The sequence below is a fragment of the Drosophila subpulchrella genome, unplaced genomic scaffold (assembly GCF_014743375.2).
Source record: "Drosophila subpulchrella strain 33 F10 #4 breed RU33 unplaced genomic scaffold, RU_Dsub_v1.1 Primary Assembly Seq429, whole genome shotgun sequence".
Taxonomy (NCBI): domain Eukaryota; kingdom Metazoa; phylum Arthropoda; class Insecta; order Diptera; family Drosophilidae; genus Drosophila; species Drosophila subpulchrella.
This window is the reverse complement of record NW_023665645.1, coordinates 645134-651599: the sequence shown is the minus strand read 5'-3', so window position 1 is coordinate 651599 and position 6466 is coordinate 645134.

Sequence of the window (6466 nt, the reverse complement as noted above, 5' to 3'; positions counted from 1 at the left end):
ACACTTCTCTAAGGTTTCTCTTGTGTTCTTGCGTGCGACCGATCACTATTATGTCATCCTGGTAAGCGAATGCGTGAGGTGACAACTCGGGGCCAATTACTTGGTCCAAAACCAGATGAATCGTTGCCGACGCCGAGTGGAGTCCGAACGGCATTACCCTCCACTGAAATATACCTTTGCCTGGTACCGTGAACGCCGTGTTCTACCATCCATCGGATCCATCCTTCAGGTCCAAACTGCTGATGTACCGCGATTCCCTTAGTTTATCCAGGATGTAGTTTATGCGGGGCATTGGGTAGGCATCCTTCACTGACCTCGCGCTGATCTGCCTGAAGTCGACATACAGTCTCCACTTGCCTGTCTTCTTTTTCACCATCACGATGGGGAAGCTGTAGGCTCTATGAGACCCATTTGGAGAAGTTCGTCCATCTTTGCGTTGATTTCCCCTTGGATTTTTGGGTTCTGGGGATAGTATCTCTGTTTGATTGGCTTGTCATCCTTCATTTTGCTCTGGTGTTCTAGTAATAGAGAAAGACGGGTTCTGGGACAATTAGCATATTAATGGCCCCAAGCCCCCCCCCCCCCCCCCCCCCCCCCCCCCCCTCCCCCTCATTAACCTATGCGGGTTCTGGGACAATTAGCATAATCCAATAAATTAAGTGATTTTAATGGACTTTGAACTCATAAAAATGTCACGATCATGTCTATAAAGAGTATACTTAATTGCCCCCAACCCCACACCACCATGTGACAATACTGATCACGTGACCTTTTTGCCTCATTATCAACAATTAATATTCAGCAGGTATTGCTGTGCACGTGAGAAAGGTCGCAAACCCAAAACATCTAAAGATGGTTGCCTTAGAGGAACATGTCCGATCATGTTGGGGAATAACGTTTCCTATGACTGTAAAATTAATTTAGAAATCAAAAGAACCCCAATAAAATGAATCTCACAAGTTAATAATTCTCAGATGTCGAATATTTTCAAACAGACATTTTTGTTTCCGCCCCAGAAGGTTTAACTGGTAAATTCTCTAAGATTCTCTCCTTTCCACAAACGGGTCATAAACATATCAAAAAAGGGATTCAAGCAAGAGCTACCCGAACATGCGCACCTGTCTATTACCTGACCGGAATAAAAGGGACACATGCACAAGTCTGAAGGCGCACGCCCATTGACAAGATCATGGGCCTCACGCCAACGACCTCACGGCTGACTGCTAGCTCTAATACGTTCCCATAATAGGGGTTGAAATCACGACCGCACAACAACTCGCAAGTAGCCGACATATCTCAGTCAAGGAAATATTTTCCATTCTCCATACCTGTAAATTTAACTCGAAATAAAAAGTCAGAAGTGTATTTTGTAGCATAATAATACAGCATTCCGACGATTTGCATAGAAGAAGCAGGCGCACGTTTCCGACGTCATTTCTGGATTACAAAATGTAAAGTGTTCACCATAATTCGTAGTAGTGAGATCATGTCCACCTCGATTCATGAACATAGTTTTTGTGTTTAGAAGGTATTGAAAATGCTGACCAATTATCTCTCCTTTAAATTGTTTAATAAATTGGTCAACTTCCTCATGAAACTTCATTTGGTTAATTTTATTTTCTTATAGGTCTTTACACATCTAGTCTCAACTTTAAAATGATGTATAAAAATTATTTTATTGTTTTGGAGCTACTTTTAAAAAATGTCAAAATATTGTATGCATTGTTAAGAGCACAAACCCCGCCCTTAAGGTGTGTTTCACAATAGGGAAACCGGTTTCCTTTAAACCTGTTTAATGACGGACAGCCCATTTCCTCGATATCAATGAGCTGACGACTCCCAAAAAACTTCTCTAGAAATCGTTTCTTTTCCACACCTTTACAAATAATTTGTTTTCCGCTTGTAATTGTCCTTAGATACTTTCGAGTTTGTGGAAAACTATTTTCTCCATCGTTCCAAAAAATTTTGTGATGTGTATTGGTTAACCAAATTGCAGTCTTTCGAGATTTTGTATTTAGCAAAGTAAAATTATATGGTGGTTCTATTAAAAAACTATTATTCAAGTCTGGTTCTTTTTCGAATACAATTCCGATTTCCTTTACAATAAAATTATTATTATTATCAAAGAAACCTTGAACATCAATCGAAACAGTATCTTTCAACATTTTTCTAATGTTAAACAACTCGTTGTATTAGTCCGTTTAATGGGTTATATTCAACTAAACGGTCATGTATGAGGAGACAGTAAGCTTGGGTATTTTCATGACTTGGTGTCCTTAGTTCTATTAAAATTCTCACATCAATAGGACCAATTTTTACTGATTCGTTTTGATATGAAAGCTTAACCACAATAATAAGGGTCTTCAATTTAAATTCATTTGGGGTCAAAAATGGTTGTGATTAACGATTATAGTAACTAGATTGAAATCTTGTATACATTTCATATAGGTGAGCATACTAATTCTTACTAAAATCAACATTCAGATTAATTTTTATGACTTGGTGTCTTTAGTTCTATTGAAATTCTCACATCAATAGGACCAATTTTTACTGATTCGTTTTGATATGAAAGATCAACCACAATAATAGGGGTCTTCAATTTAAATTCATTTGGGGTCAAAAATGGTTTTGATTCACGATTATAGTAACTAGATTGAAATCTTGTATACATTTCATATAGGTGTGCATACTGATTCTTACTAAAATCAACATTCAGATTATCATATGGATATGACTCAGAATTCATGTGAACTTTCAAGTTTGATAAGTTATTTGTGATAAGTTCTCCATTTAGTGTAAATCCAATTATGGCAAATCTTGGTTTTTCGCGGTTAGCCGACAATTTCACATTCCAGCTGTGTTGACTTCCATACCCCAATTTGGGGTTAACATATGAATCCCAACTACGGAATGCGATTGGTAGGTTTACCCCACTTTTAATAATATCGTACATCTAAATTTTTGCAAAATCGCTTGAAGTTACATGGGGAACTTTCCAGGTTTTTTTCGTAATTTTCAGTTTAAAAGTTTTTTCATTTCTGGTTTGTTCAAGACTCACCACGATTCTTAGTTAGCATCAACACTAGTTCGTGTTTACAATTTAACAAAACTTTTTTATAATCCTCAGCAAATCCCAACAAATTTTTTAATGGTACAGAAAAGTTAAAGTCGTCTCCACTGCTCCATCCGGAATTTAATAGGTATTGACTTTGAAGATTATTCAGAGATATATAATTTTTTAGGGTAGTACTCATATTGACATGGACTTGACACGTTGAACGCGTTGTATTTAGTTGTTACCTAGCAGTAATTTGATGCTTACTTTCTGTTTAGTCTTGTTTTTGGATGGTTACTTTTTGTATAGTACCTGTACAGTACTTGGTTTTGGATGGTTACTATCTGTATAGTATCTGTAAAGTACTTGGTTTTAGATGGTTACTAAATGTTAACAAGTATTATGAGATCCTATAGTCTCTTATTAAGAATTATCAAAGAACACAAGTTAAAGTTTCTAAGATGTGTTAGCCAAACACACTTTCAGTGAACTATCATTACCTGACCGTCATCAAAGTCACATGCCCAAGACCCAAGGACATTGAATAAAATACTTCCCCTTCATTTGTACCTGTAGTTTTAATTACAGTCAGAAGCAAAATTTGTAGGATAATTCAATATTTTTGTATATATTTAATTATTGTAAACATATTTCATTAAATTCATAATTAATTATATTTTATGTATATTTGTATATAATTAATTTTCTTACTCAATCCCTCTGTAAGAAACATGCCGGTTATTCCAAACGCAGATTTTCGCTTGGTTCCCATAGATAGATGTAAAATAGGTCTCACAATGTAATCTTTCTCAGATGTTGGATTATTTTTAAAGCATTCATTTGTTCTAACCCATAATAATATTATATCATATTTCGAAAGCATCATTAGCTAGCATAGGAGCGTCTTTCAATTTCATTTCTGATTCAAGTTTATGATAGAGGTGTTGGGACCTGGTAATATCGGTTTTTGTTGTCAACTATTTTTCTAGTTCTAGTTTTCTAGTTCTATTCTAATTGTATACTATTTGTATGAGTAAGGCATCATTGTGTAAGATTTTGAATAAGTTTAATAAACTCTTTTATTACAATACTCATTTGGTTTTCGTGATTCATGAAGGCGGTTGAGCTGCTTGGACTTTGATTACTAGCTATTATTAGATGGTTACTATCTGCTTGGTAGATGTCTATTAGTTGCTTACTAGTTTTTATTAGCTGGTTACTATATGTTTAGTAGATGTATACAAGTTGTTTAGTAGATGTATACAAGTTGTTTACTAGATGTATACAAGTTGTTTACTAGATGTATACAAGTTGTTTTCTAGCTGTTTAGTATCTGGTTTTATATGTTTAGTAGATGTATACAAGTTGTTTAGTATCGGGTTTCTATATGTTTAGTATCTGTTTAGTTGATGTTTACTAATTATTTTTAGCTGGTTACTAGTTGTTATTAACGTCTACGAGCTTTTATAGTCTTTTGTTAAGAATGATCAAAAATTCTTGATCACTAGACGACTTTCGATGTGAAGTAAAAACTTACACTCTGATTTTCAATGTGTTTGTTATGTACATGAGAAAGAACGCAAAGCCAAAATATCTCAAGACTGATATATAAATCTTAGAGGAACATATCCGATTATGTTGGGGGAAGATGTATCCTGTGATTGTAAAACTAATTAAGAAATAAATTGTTCACAAGCTGTCTAAAAACTGTTTAGAAGCTCTTTTGATAAACAATTTTGATTCATAATGACAGATACTAAGAATATATAATAATATCATCCACTTTAACTAGTATATTGTTAAAATAAAACATTTTCATTTTTCATGTTCTTTCATCTTATGTAGGTTTAATAAATGTAATCTTAACTAGCTAGCCTTACATCCCATAACTATAGTTATAAGCTACAATAAAATGTCTAGAAAGAACAAAATATATGAATGTCAAAAACGATTTAAAACTAACTATAATTGGGAAAGTAATTGAAATCACTCCGGCGTAATACAGTAAAAAGAAAAAACACTGTGATTATCCCATTTTCTATCACCATAACAAATGTGTATACCCACACCTAAATGACCAATTGTATCCTTTGTCCAAAAATGTCTGTGACTTTCACTTATAAATTTGTCACCGATAATTTAAATCCCATTAAGCAAACCACCCATTGCTAACCATACCATAACCCCAGAGTCAAGTTGGTTACCTACAATAAACATAGGTGATGGTGTAAAGGATTGCTAAAATGCCTCGACGGAGGCGCAAAGGTCATAAAAAAATGGTCATAAAAAATTTAATTAGGAAAGTATTTTTTATTTGCGAGCCATTTATAACTGTTGCCAACGACACAAACAGTTGTTACAAAGGATTTGCTTAAATGCCTCGACGCAGGCGCAAAGGTCAAGGTATTGGAAAAAATTCATGGAATATTATCCCTTCATAAAAGAGGTCATAAAACATATAATTAGGAAAGTATTTTTTATTTGCGAACAAATTATAACTGGTACCAACAACACAAATAGTTGTTACAAAGGATTGCTAAAATGCCTTGATGCAGGCGCAAAGGTCAAGGTAATGAAAAAATTCCTGGAATATTATCCCTTGACCAAAAACGAAAATTTCTTCTATTTGGATAATAAAAAAATATATATTTATTCAATACTTTGATTTTTCCATCAAGCTGCTTGATAAATCTAGTTGTTTGATATTCTCTAACTAATTGAGTAATAAGTTTTCATGTGTCTATTTAATTTACCAAAAGCAGTATTAGTCTTCTCTCATAAAATTGAACTATTGGCTCTCTCTAATTCCCCACCGGTGAAATATATGTTCCTCATATTTAAAAATTATGGTTTGCCAACCCCGACCAACCTCCGCAACATAGATGGGTACTTGTAATTCATATTTAAGATATTTCCATCCTTCTCTAACTAATATCCTTTTATCCATCATGTAAACAGGTTTAGAATTGTATTGCATGCTTCAACCCCTAGCCACACCCACCACTGTTACAGATTTGACTTTTCCAATGGCTGCCCCAGCTACCTAAACTGTACATTTCTTTTGATTTTCTCTTTTTCTTTCTAAGCAATGTACACAATTTTAAACTGGTTCTGACCTCCCTTTCTCTTTTTCTTTCTAAGCAATGTACACAATTTTTAAACTGGTTCTGACCTCCCTCTTTAATGGCATCCTTTACTTTATTTTCGTTATATTTCTGATCTTTTCGTAACAGTAGGTTGTTAAACTTTTATCATTTTATGGGATTATTGAGCACCCGAAATCCCAGATATTAACTCATAACATGTAATTAGCAGAATATAGTCAAAGATATCAGACTCTAAAAAGACAAGATTTACCTACAATTCAATTTACCATCTACAATCCCTGGAGAAGATTTTAGTATTTGCAGT